At 40.5% G+C, this 13,878-nt stretch overlaps 1 protein-coding gene across 3 annotated transcripts in view; it reads right to left on the bottom strand.

Annotated features, from left to right (window-relative positions):
• Positions 1 to 13,878, bottom strand: part of NUP93 (nucleoporin 93) — a 113,157-nt gene that overhangs the window by 53,299 nt on the left and 45,980 nt on the right. Inside the window, exon 1 of one of the 3 annotated variants that reach the window (XM_031934453.1) lies at positions 7,914 to 8,299. The exons of the other annotated variants lie outside the window; for them this stretch is intronic. The gene's annotated coding sequence lies outside the window, so the exon portion shown is untranslated. Of the gene's footprint in view, positions 1 to 7,913; positions 8,300 to 13,878 lie in introns of those variants that run through there. 3 annotated transcript variants of the gene reach the window in all.

Raw genomic sequence — 13,878 nt, 5'->3', positions numbered from 1 at the left:
AAAAAAAAAAAAAAAAAAAAAAAAAAAAAAAAAAAAAAAAAAAAGTTCCACTGACTGTTTTTTTGTTTTGTTTTGACATGGAGTTTTGCTCTTGTTGCCCAGGCTGGAGTGCAGTAGCACCATCTCAGCTCACTGCAACTTCTGCCTCCTAGGTTCAAGCAATTCTCCTGCCTCAGCCTCCTGAGTAGCTGGGATTACAGGTGCATGCCACCACGCCCAGCTAATTTTTTGTATTTTTAGTAGAGACGGGGTTTCATCATGTTGGCCAGGCAGGTCTCGAACTCCTGACCTTAGGTGATCCACCTACCTCGGCCTCCCAAAGTGCAGGGATTAGAGGTGTGAGCCACCGCACCTGGTCCCACTGCTTGTTTTCTACAAAAATTTTAATATTTTAAATTGTTCGTTCACAGAGTACATATATAACTTCAAAAATAACCCTGCAGAAAGCAGCGCTAAGCGGGCAGAGCTGACATTCGCCAACTGTAATATGTTTTTAATGCTGTTATATGATTTCTTGCTGTGCATTTATGCAAAAGCCTAGCTGCTCTCATTCAGCAGGTGGCAGCAGACGCTGTAAGAGTGGCTGTGGAGTTCCACCATTTGCCAGCTCAGCAGATCCATCACTGCTGCAGGCAGCTCTGGAGCCACAGGTGGCAGACCTTGGCGATATAACATGGCACTGTGCGGGCACCAGGCCATCTGTCACTGTCAGACTGCTGGGTTCCATTTTGTACATGGTTTCTGCTATTGGGCTAAAAAAATGTCCACACAATTATGTAATGGATTTGTGTCCATTAAGGCAAAACAAATTACTAGCCCCCATGATTTAAATTGGTTTTCAGAATGGTCTATAAATTCTCACAGGTTAAAGAGAATTGAATGTGCATAAGGTGATTCAAAACCTGACAACACATGACACTGGGCAGTGCTTCCTCCTGGACCAGAAAGGGCTTTACAGGCAACACTTCGGCCCAAGTGTGCTGGCATGCTTGGTCCCTTCAGGGGCATGCCATTATAGCTGTGATATAATTCCATCTGCACCTTTGCCTTCTGGGAAAGCTACAGGCCTTAGAGACACTAATGTAAATCTATCCAAATGCCTTTCACAGACTCTACCTACTACCACCCCTCCACCTCCCAGAAAAAGAAAAAGAAAAAAAAAAAATTATCATGCAACAAAAACCCAACTTCAAAGATTTCAGCATCGGGTAAAATAAATAAATAAATAAATAAGAGGTGGGACTCACCATGACCCAGAGGGGAAAGCTACAGGGAAAGTCATCTGCAATAATGGGGACATGCCATTCCTGTGGTGGGGTACTGAGGAGATCAGAGATGCATGACACATCTCCCTTGTCAACACAATGTAGGCACATGAGTACTAGATGGCTCTTCTGATACCTACACCACAGTATCAAGCTGGGGCTGCTTAGCACATCTGTTGCTGCACTTGGGGAGGAAGGCCAAGGTTAAGGGCATTCCTATAATGGCCATTTAAATCTCCGTGCTACTGCTGCAAAGCCAGTTCTGCCCCTTTTAGGGGCCCTGCGGCATTTCTGTTATTTGCTACTTCTCTCTCTGGTCATCTCAGGAAGAAAAGCAGTCCTTCCAGCTCAGTTACTAAAGGGCTCTGAGACTCCGTATGGAGTAGAAACAAGTTAAGGGCATAACATAAATGAATAAAATGATAAATCATGGCTACCCAGGCACCAATGAGAGAAAAAAATGCTTCTCAGCAGAACCTCCCTCTTCTCCCAAATCCAGCAAAAAGGGTTGTAGAAGCAACTTTCCTTTGGAGGTTACAAGAGGGATAGGGAGAGGAATTGACTTGCTCTGTACGGCTACTTTACCACCTCCAGAAAATCAGGCCAGAGCCTGTGCGTGTCCTAGTGAGAAGGGCCGTGATGCAGCAGGATGTGCCAGGCTGTGGTGGAAGGGCCTCTGCTGGCCATCCTCTCTCTCCTCTCCTGGGAGGGTAGGGGAAACAGGAGCGACAGAAGTCCAGTGGGGGGAGGGAGAGCAGCCAGCCAACTGCTCTCAGACTGCTGAGGTAACCCCAGGAGAGAAAGCAGGGGTAACTGTGAGCATTTTATCCCCTTCCCGCAACCACTCCAAAAAGGCTAGGGCTAAACTTTGGAGACACAAGAAAAGAGAGGATTTGGAGGAGAAAATGGTTCAATCTAGCTTCGCAAATGGAATATTAACAGTGTGTCACAGTATGTCTGGCTTCAAAAAGCAGCAGCAGAGCCCTCTCCTCACCCAAGGTATAAATAGATCTAAAAAATATTAATCTCATAGTCACGCTAAGGTGATGGGCAAGGTAAGGAAGATACATTCAGGGATGATAAAAAATGTTTCAATATGTCTTTAGGGAACTGATATCTACCTTCAAAATGGATTAATCCACATCCAAAGGACTCTGGATGCTAAAACCGCACTGCAGTATAAAACGGGAATGCATCAGTAACGGCCTTTATCATGACCAGCATTCCTTCCCACAGCTCCCGAAACCTACCCTACAAGAACCCACTAAAGCAATCCTGTACTATTAAAAGCACACACACAGATCTCCAGCTTTGTCGTATCTAGTGTCTTTTTCCCTTTGGAAAAAAGAAATAAAATCAAGATTTGGGGGCCATGAGCAGGAAAGGACAGCAGAGGGTGTGTCTCGCAGTCAGTCAGGTGGGAGCTGAGCAGCTTTGTCAGGCTGGTTTCTACAGCGCTCAGGATTAAGCCTCGAGTTCTACTTTGCAAGCACAAGGAGCGCTGTTAGGACAATGTTGGGGAACCAAGTCTCACATTTCCCTGCTGGTACACGGTGTCAGTCATTTACACTGCAGTCGAAAATCACAGCTCCTCCTGCTATGCAGCAATGCTTATGCTGATGGGATTGGAGCACCAATCATCACAGATCTGTCACAGAAAAGGGAGCTCTGGTTTTGCTGCAGTTTCTTCTTATTCAGACATTCTTTCTTCAAAAATGAATTTGTTTGGAGACTACTAAAACAAACAGACCTTCCCTTTTGTAATTTCACATTCTCTTAAATGGAATTTGTCAAGGCATTCCTTTGTCAACAGTATTGGTGATTTCACACTCTCTAAAACCTTAATTAAGTTTGGAAACACTGTGACTTTACCCTGTCAGAGCTGAGGAATACTGCAGAATGCAACACTCACTATTGTCACCACAGGTATGAAAAACATGAAACACTGCTTAGCTGGAATGGCAAATACAGGCTGTTGCCTGTAAAGAGGGATGGTAAGACCATTATTCAAATACAAATTGCCTGAAACTGACAGGGAGCTAACATCTTTCACCTAGCTCATCCTTACAGAGAGGAGAAGGGGAGACTCTGCCCTGCAGGACCCCTCACACCTAGACTTAAAGAGGTCATGACCCGCTGAAAGGACATGTCAGAATGCCTGGCTCCATCCTAGCTTACAGCACATGAACGTAACAACTCTGCCCATCCCGGGAGACTTCACCCTTCACGCTGAGTCAACACAATGGACCCAAAATCTCAACTTGCAAGATAGAGTTTATTTTTAAATGTTTGTTTATAAATGCTTATCATCTTCAACACAGGCCCGGGAAGACTCCAAGCACAGCTCAGTAAGCAATTTCTGGCACAGCTGAAAAGATACATCTCTGTGAGTTAGGTTGCTAAGGCAAAGACAAGACAGACTTTGCTGAAAGCTCAATCCATTAGATCAATCAGTCACCAGCAAGCCGGCAGAGAAAGAAATGGAGTCAGACGCCGACAGAGATGTAGCGCAGCACAGATTAGGAGTCAGGAGGTCCAGATTTAGGGCAAAATCGACTGCTTTCCAGATGTACGACCTTGAGAAAGTTATTTAACTGCAATTAAGCCTTCCTTTACTTAACTGTAACATGAGCTGATTGCACTAAACTCTAAGGCCAGCACCAGAACTCCAACTCCATGAGAGGTGGGAACAGGTGTGAAATCAACACTGTCATTACCACTATGACTACTGTTCACGTGCAAAATAATCCATACCCTGAACCACAAAAGAAAATAAGCTTTGTTTTTGAAGGTGGCCAAAATACATATTTTATATACAAAATAACTAAAACCCACAAAGAGCCAGAATGAAAACCAGAGACAAATAACATAGTTTCGTAGGAATGCTACTTCACCTCACCATAAAGGAGAAGCATGCTGTCCTTTGTTTTCTAAAAATTCACCCTATATTGGAAGGAGTAAATTTTTATGCTAAAAAAGAAAGAGAAAGCATAAGGCAAGGCATTTCAGAAGTATTAATACAAAATACTTTGAATTCTATTTTAACCATATTTGCCATCAATTTCTTAAAAGGAACATTTGAAGCCATCTACATGTAAGTGCTAATTATATCTTCAAAAATCTCAAAATTTTTATCTTCTAACAATAAAAAATGGCTGTAAATAGGCAAGGCAGTGCTCCTAAAGGTGTCTTCAAACTTAATTGAAAGAAAATAATTCGTGCGGTCCACCCCTTATCACAGTGTTCCTGGTGACGCCATTTTACTCCTTCCTCTCTGCCATCTTAGTACCACGGAATGTTTCCTAGCGAGCTGGCTGACATGCTTGCTTATCCACATTATGGTACTGCCAGAGCAGTCAAAGGTTTGATACAAATACACTTTTTGTTGCAAAAAGAACCAATCCCTGATTCTTCACTATCAGCCAGGCTAAAATTTCATGAGAAAACTGAAGTTTCCAGATTGAAGAGGTTCAGGAATCCCCTACAAGTACCAGAAAGGACAGCCTCTTCCGAGCAGCCAAACTTGAGTAAACCATGGTGGAGGCAAAGAATATAGGAATAAACTGGGTCTATGCTACCTCCCCCAGGGTAATTAATACCTAGCCTTATAATAAAGCCAGCAAAAGGAAAAAAGACCAGGATCTTCAACCAAGTTTTACTGTAAAAATTTCAAAGGGAGGCTTTGTGACACCCCCCCATGTCATCCAACCAAACATTTTATGCAAGCAAATCTGCAGTTAAAATGGAGTTCTAATTTGCTGACCTAAAACTCTTTCAAGGTGCAAGCCTCATAAAAACCAAGGGAAAAGAATCCTTTGCATTCTACCATACATTTATTTAGGCTCTTATTCTGTAAATTAATATTTGTGCCACAGATTTATGGATCTTGTAGGATTCTAACCAGGGCTTAGAACAACCGAACCTTCCTATGTCAATGAAAAGGCAGATGTGAAGAAAATCATTTTCTCCCTAGCTTCCAACATCTATTAATTAGAGAAGACAGCACTCACTAAGTAGGATAAACAGGAGCTAGTGCAACAAGACCTAGAAGAACAGCTGGCTTTATAAATTTGATATCAAGTTAAAAGGACTCTCAGATACCCCGTTCTGTGAAGCTTCAACTCCTGAAACAGCTAATAAAGCATGTTGAGCAAATTCTTCATGGTAAAGTTTACTATAAAATACACTCACTATAAATTCTTCAGGGTTTAAAAGATAAAAATTCTTCAGCCTTTAAAGGAAACACAAATCAAAGTTAAAATCCACTTCTTTCCTCTTAGTAACAGTACAAAGGAACAAAGAAATAAGCTGGGTCAAATCCAATTAATTTTAATAATCAAGATTTATAAGCTTACAATTACAAACAAGAGTTTTACACAAGCAGCTTTGAAGTTACAACTACTAATTAACTAGAAGGCACTAAAAATTATTCCCATGAGTGAAAGTGAAAGCCTCAATCTATTGATCTTCGAAAACAAAAATCTTGTTTTGTCAAAACATTTGTTTCTTGTGTATTTTAAGCAGCTATTACAGGTCATTAACCTGGAAGCATTTGCATAAAAAACAAGAGCAAAAATAAGAAACTAAAATTAAAATCCAGCAATTCTTTTCAGGAATGGAAAACAGAGTGTTTTTAAAAGACAGGGAAAAGAAACCTGAACTCTTTTAAATTTATCATATTCAGATTTCCTTTTCCTCTCAAGTGTCATTTCCATTCATGACTAGTGATAAATTCATACTTCTCATTAACTTAAATTACTGATGAATAATTAAAACCATGTGCTAAAATCACTCATAAAACCTATATTTCAAGTATATGTATCACACCTGGTTTTTGAGAAATACATTAAAAAAAAAAATCCAAGAACCTCTGTGCTACACTTTTCATATTTGCAGCGTTCATTTAAAAGTCTATTTTGCATATTCAACCAAAAGCAAATTTTCAACCTCTCCCCGCTATATGAGTAAAAGAAATACTTACTGTAGACAAAAGAATTCCATTTTCTTTGTGGGAATATTCTCCACCTTCCTAAAGAACTCTTCTATACAATGTGCAAATTCATTTTCTTAGTTTTACAGTAACAAAGCTTCTGTGCCATAGAACCTAATGTAAATGAAATGGCCTTGCAGCTGCCTTCAGAATCCAGCTCACCTCGACCATGATACAGCTAATTGTTAAAAATGGTGGCTGAGACATTTTCCATACATTAAATTAAGGAGCTCTGATGAAGGCGCTGGCATCCACCCACTTCAGACAAAGGAGAATAATTTGCAACTGTACCAAGGCATGGATAATTGAGTCATCTCCCATACAGGGTCAGTGTTAGAGGTTTCCTCCATCTTTACAAAATGCAAACCACATCTCATTGTCTCATCTCAGAAATCGATTCTTTGCAATGCTGCACTGGGTCAGAGTTTCAAAGGAATCTTAGTCATGGGTAAATCCAGAACTCCAATGCCAAGAGGAGCCGAATTCTCACAGTTTCTTTCCCTCTGCTGAGCAGCTCTCCTCTATTCCACAACTGACAGCTCCTCAAGTCTTCCTATTGTTAAGAGTAAAGAAAGTCCCCATACCTCCAAAAGGAAATAAACCCCTCAACTAGGGTGAACAATTTCCAAGTATAAGCTTCAGAAAGAGGTCCAGACCCCACAGGTCCCACAATGCAAATAACATTCTTTAGGATAAAAAGCCATACACATCATCATATTTTGTTGTTGCTTTTAAGGGAAGACAACAAACAAGCTGCTTTTTAATGCAGAATTAAATGTATTGTATCTTTGATATTAATCAAGGTATTAAAAGTATTACAGGCAACATTTGTAATTCTATCACCCTCCAGATAATGCTTACACGACTTAGGAAGTTTTCATTTCACTTACACAAATTATATTCTCTAGCCAAAAATTTGAAATATACTTAAAGGACTCCTATCATCTCTTTTGAGGCTGAATTTAAGAAATAAAAAAGAACCATCTCAATTTAAATTGCCAATATTTAGTAAATACTTAGGAATCCTCATCTTTGGTGTTACTATTTAATTCTTCTCATTTCAAGCCTTATGCTAAAACATTTCATGAGATAGTTCAAAAAATTTCTAATGGTACTTTGTCCCTAATCACCAAATATAAAGGACTGAATTCCTAAAGAATCCTACACACACACACACACACACACACACACACACACACACTCACTCACTCTCTCTCTCTCTCTCTCTGTCTCACCTGCAATCTCAAAGGAGGATCTAGTTTTAGCAAGTAAAATAAATTCTATTTTCATATTCCACCTCATGCAACAATTCTGCACTTCACATGTATCTCCTTTAAAAATCCTAAAGACCACACTACTTGCTACTTAAAGAAGAAGTTCACAAAAATCCCAATAACCAACTATTTAAATCTTTAAGCAAATGCTGCCCCACCCAATAGATTTTTAAAAGAAAAATATTAGAATGGCAAGATACAAATCTGAACAATTCTCAGAAGAATCAAGTACTTCTTCTATCAAATGAATTAACTACTTCCAAATTTATCTCAAATTTTCAAACAAACCAAGACCTTGTCTTTCAGAGGCACTGCAACAACATGCTGCCACTCTATTTACCAGGGTCCATTTGTCTTAATTTCTTAAAACACGGGCAATCCTACCTGCAGCTCTTAAATTTAAGGAGTTACAGAACGGTCGATGCTGTCGGTCACTGCAGCTCTTCCATACCTTCTTATATGAGATGAGCTCTGTCAGAACCAGTGCTCAAGTTTTTCCCACCCCAAACTGCCTGAATTGAGGGATGGGGGTGGGGAGAAGAACAGAGAGAAGAGAAAAAGAGAGAAAGAAGAAAAAGGAAAAGAACAACCCCTCTGCAAGTGCTGATGTGACTGAAGCACTAAAGAGTCAAATTAAACAATGAGATTGCAGGGTCCCTTTAAAAAGGGTGCACTGCAGCCCCCGGAGCACAGCATCACCATTCGTTGTGCTCTACACAAATTCAGAGAAGTCAGCCGTCAGTTTGAAAGCAAAAACTGATGGGAGTAACAGTTTATAGGTTACAGAAGGGTATTTTATTGTTAACGGACTGTACCAAGTTAAGATTTAAGAGGGGGAGAGACAACATGTAGGCAAGGAATGCTATGATACTTTTTCCCCCCAACCCAAACCACTGCAATTACTCTGATGTGAATTTTTGATGACTTCCGACATCTTGCACGGTTAATAATCGCTTCAGCTGTCATGTTTGGTTAATGTGGAAAATGCATTTGCTGCATTGTGATGCAGTGCTGTGGCCACAGATTGTAACACCAGTTGTGAAGCTGGTCCCTTAACTGAGCAGCAGGAATTTGCACATGCCATGATGCTAAAATAAATGGTAGTTAAAAGATTTTATACAGCAGCAGACAGATTCTGCCATTTTAGTCTACAGTATGTGTAGATACAACATACAGAAGCATCTCGGATCATTGTGCCCTTGTCAATTGTACTGTCCTTCAAGCAGAACAGTAAATTCGCCATCTTAAATGTTTGGCCTCTTAGTAGTTAAAAGATTTCGATACTGTTTAATAACTATTCAGATTAATTATAGCTTTGAAAAGAACAGAGGTTATTTGCATTTCAGGAATATTCAGCCAATGAAACTGTCACTGACACAGGAAAATGCAGACCTTTTATTAACATATGCTCAGCTCAACTGTCACTTCTTTGTACAACATTTAGGGGAAAATATATGATGTGTAAGTAATGAATATTCCCATTCTACTGCAATGATTTTTAAAAGTGCTACTCAGGAAGGGATTTTTTTCTTCCATGTTTTAACATATAACCTGAAAATTAAAGACTACATTAAAATATTATGTTTTTCACTGTCAAAAAAGGAAATTCAGTGCAGCAAACAACTGTACAATTACAGGAACGCTTATGAAAAAGCAAAGATAGAGCCACGCTAAGACCAAGGCACCAGATGATTAAAGTCAGGCTGGTCAGGTGATGGGCCATCATCATGATGCAGACTGCAAAAGAAAAACAGAACCATTCTCTCCTCAAAAACAAAAAAAAAAACCCCACATACCCTAAGATTGCAATCTGTTGGTTGCAAAACCAACATCTATACTGCAGAACCTGAAAGCCACATAATATTTGCCAATTTCATGATGTATTTTTATATAAATATTAACTTGGCTATTTAGCGTACAGAATTTGACTACTGATGGTTCTTACTCATCTACCATCATTATTTTTGTATTTTAAGAAGCAAAACCAACTTACATTGTTCCTTTAAAAGAACAAATATAATTAACTTATTTCTTATATCAGAACTTTTGCCAATTAAATACCCAGAGTTGAGATGTTTCAGACATTTCTGCCTTACAAAAACAAACAAACAACTCCAACTAAACTAAAAAGAATGAACATAGGAATACACTAGGGTCTGAATAGTGAATAACAATGAAAGAACTTGTGTTACTAGCATAAAAATCAACTCATGATTTCCTTTGTTTTATTCATTGTGATAACACCAAATGGCATAATTTGGAGGTGCATGTGTTAACAAGCACTGTAAAGCTGAAGAGCTTTCTAGTTTTCTTACCCTAACTTAAAATTAACTGCACCAACAGTGCTATGTGGTGCCATAGCAGATGTCACAGTAGTTGTAGCTAACATTCAACAATCAAGCTTTTTTTGTTCCAGACCCAATACAAGGTACCCCTAACAGCTGAGAAAACGGCACAAGGAGGGAGGGAGAAACCTGTGTGTTGAGGGTAGCTCTGAAATTAACCAGGCTCAGCTTATGCTCCAATTATTGAACAAAAGACAATCCTGGGGGACCTCTCTCTGAACCAGTGCAAGAAGCAAACTCTTTTGTTTCTGATCAAATAAATACTGTATTGGAGCATGGTGGATATACAGCAATAGGAGTCTCTGCCTGGGGATGAAAAGAACCCAAAGACCCAAGTGTGGTTAAAGTCAAACTATTTCACGGATGTAAAACCTGTTCCCAAGGGACACATCTGAGGTTCACTACAGGGGAGTAAGAAAACCCTCTTTATTTACTGAAAATAACCTCACCAAGTCACTGTTAAGACATTTTTCCTCTTTAGTATTGCCAGCAAATAAATTAAGAGGGTATTTCTCTATGCTAGCTAGAATAAATTCTAAATCAGCTCAGCCCCTTCTTCCTCCATCTACGAGTATCCCAAGGACTAGATGAGAGTCTGGCTTGGAGTTGCAAGATATGCTGGCTGGAAAGGACCTCAGAGCAGAAGTGCCTTCAGACCCCAGATGCCTGAATAGGTAAGGAGGTCACAACAAAAATGCTGCAAAGAAGTCACCTTACAAAGGAGGTGCTTCTCTACTTACTTGTCACTAACTGAACATAAAGTGATCTACTCCTAAATTTGGTAGTCCATTGTTTAATTTTGTATTTTGGCTTTATATAACCCTAGACACCAAAAACCAACACAAAAAGAAAAGGGTTAAAAACAAACAGATCCAGCATTTATTAATAAAAGGGATTAAAGTGGGCTCACTTAAACAAATGTAGAAATTATAGTCTAGAAAAGGGAGCTATTGAACTTTTGTGGTTCAAGTAGAGCTATAATAATTGCCAGTAAAATAACATTCGAGTGAACAACTGTAGAGCTCTATAGTACAGTGACCATATACAGGATTTACCCAGAAAAACTTTTACAGATACCTGGTGGCCTCTGCTCTGTCTTCTGCCAGGTTCTCCAGGCTGCTGGGAAGATCAAGTAATAGTACTGGTGGGTAAGTGCTTTTAAGAGTAAAGAAGGAAGCCAGGTGAGGCTGGGTGATGACTCCCTCTATGACCAAACTCCCAGCTTTCTGAGATCTGGGATAGCTGGGTCCCTGCTCCCTTTCCACCCCATCGCTACCAACCTCCTCCTGGGTTCTTCTCACTGAGACCTGGGCCCTTTGCCTCCTGCTAAACATTTCTCCTATTACACATTCATTTTTACTGCCACAATTCTCTCTATGCCTGTGGCTCTTGAAAATTCTGTATGGAGCTGTTTTCTGAGCAATTTTCTTACCCCATCTCCAAATGCTTCAGGAGCATTTCCACAGTGATAGCTTACCAGAACATCAGAAACGGAAATGAAATCTCAACTCTCAATCTAGTTAATCTTCCAATTCCTTAGCCTCAACAAAAAGCACCCATCCTTTTCCTTGCCCCAAACCTCACGCAATTTCTGAACATCCTTCTTAAGTCCATCAGGCACCACGTGTGACAGATGTTTTATCCCAAATGTCCCTCACACATCTTTTTCTTCTGTTTTCTCAGCTACCACATTTGTCCTGGCTGTCGTCACCTCAAAGTTGTATTACTACAATTGCCTCTGAATGTCATCTAGCAGCTATCCTTCCACTGGCCAAACCAACTTCCATAAACATTGCCATGCCCTCCCTCCTTTCTTCTCAACATTTACATGCTCCGAAACTTTCAACACCTACCGCCTACACTCCACTGCCTGGCAGTCACTCCTTCCATGTTTGACTGCCCTTCCCTGACAGACTTTTCTTCTTAGCACATAACTTCCGTTTCTTACCTCCCTGACTTTGGTCAGGTTATTACTCTTTTTTCACTTCCTGCAAGCTAAACCCATTTCATTTTTCAAGGCCCATCTGTTCCAGGGAGTCTTTCCCAACTACCCCAGAATTCAGTCATTATTAACTGCTTCCATGCCTCTGAACTCCCATGGCATGTAGAATCAATCATTCAGTCTGTCACTTTACACAGCTTGGACAGTTTGATCTTGCAGGAATGTTGGTGTTGGCTCTCCAGGTAGAAGACAAACTTCCAGAGGGCAGCATCAAGAATTTGTATTTATTCGAATTATCTCCATAGTGCTGTCCTTAATGGGCACTCAACAAAACCACTTCTTAATTTTTATTAGTGTTTACCAGGCCCTGCCCAGGTAGATGCAGGCAGTTACACTTACAGGAGAGCTAAATATTACTTTTGCTTGTTCTTTCAAATCTTTTCAGCTCCCTGAGATAATTCCAGCCTCAGGTGGTAAAATACTAAGGCGGTTCTTGGCCAATGTGCCAAGGCACTAAGCTCTTTTTTGTGACTAAACATCATTAGCAACAGTATTCAATTCCCAAGCTTGGCTTCCTTATTATATGCAAGTAGAGCCACGGAAGTTTGGGGAAAATGAGAGGCCTGACCCAACGTCAGTGGTATGGCATTCACAGCTCATCTGTCCTTACTAATCTGCTGAGAATGAAAAAGCAATCTGCTAATTTATCATGACATTTCATCCTGAATATTATTTTAAGTGAGGAACACTAGATTTAGGCAGTCAATAAAAAAACAGAAGATTTCTACACAGCCTTATTTAGCAATAAAACAAATTACAGTTCATTCTCTCTTGCTGATACACAAACTAGACTGCCCAGCGGTCAAGAAACAACAGGGAAAAGTAAGTTTTCCCGGCTACCAAGTTCCTACTTCCCCAGAGTGGTGGTTCTGCCTTTGATATGACTATAAACCAAAAGGGTGAGAGCAGGGTTTATAGGTGGGCCAGGCACTTAATGCAATTGGGTGAAAGAAATCTCAGAATTAAGATTTCCATTTTAAATGTGTTTTCAAGAAGTAGTTCCCCAATAAAAGCAATTACTAATGGGAAGAGGCTAAAATAGGAAGAGGAGTACAGTTCTCAATATTTCTCCAGGGCAATTCACTACAGTTTTTTTTTTTTTGAGACGGAGTCTCGCTCTGTCGCCGGGGCTGGAGTGCAGTGGCCAGATCTCAGCTCATTGCAAGCTCCGCCTCCCGGGTTCACGCCTTTCTCCTGCCTCAGCCTCCCGTGTAGCTGGGACTACAGGCGCCCGCCACCTCGCCTGGCCAGTTTTTTGTATTTTTTAGTAGAGACGAGGTTTCACCATGTTAGCCAGGATAGTCTCGATCTCCTGACCTCGTGATCCGCCCGTCTCGGCCTCCCAAAGCGCTGGGATTACAGGCTTGAGCCACCGTGCCCGGCCAATTCACTACAGTTTTAAGCAGGCTCCCAGATTTCTGAAAATCAAAATGGGAAAGGCTCTTTTCCTATCGGTCTGTCTCTGTTTCTGTCACACACACACACAGACACACACACTCTCTCTCTCTCTCTCTCTCTCTGTCTCTCTCTCAGCATCTATTAAGCCTTGGTATTTAGACAGAGGGAACAAATGAGACTTTCAGCAAGAACTTGTAGAATATGTGAAGAAGTTCTACCACAGTAAAAAATAAATGGAATAACAAGATATATGTTTATTGGATTCATAGCCACAAAATTTCAGGCACAGAGAGACTCAAACTCAGGTTCTGGCCCAGGTCCTGGCTTTGGGCCCAAGACCTGGCTTTCTTGTTTCCTTACAGAGAGAGCTCTTGGCACAGCACTATGGGACATGTACTGAGGAAAACTGCATGGGTGCCTGCCTAGAGCCCCAGATTTCATGGAATTTTAAGTCATTACATGGGGGATGGTGGTAGTTGCACAAGAATGGCTTCTAGCTTGTTAATTCTTGTTACCAATGTACTTTTCACAACAGATGTATTTCTTGCCAGGTTGATTGTAAATAGAATTCTTTTAAACAAATTCTATTTTAAATTCAGCAGGG

Source organism: Piliocolobus tephrosceles, chromosome 17 (assembly GCF_002776525.5).
Source record: "Piliocolobus tephrosceles isolate RC106 chromosome 17, ASM277652v3, whole genome shotgun sequence".
Lineage (NCBI taxonomy): Eukaryota > Metazoa > Chordata > Mammalia > Primates > Cercopithecidae > Piliocolobus > Piliocolobus tephrosceles.
Note: the sequence above shows the minus strand (reverse complement) of the source record. Positions and strands in the feature narration are given on the sequence as shown.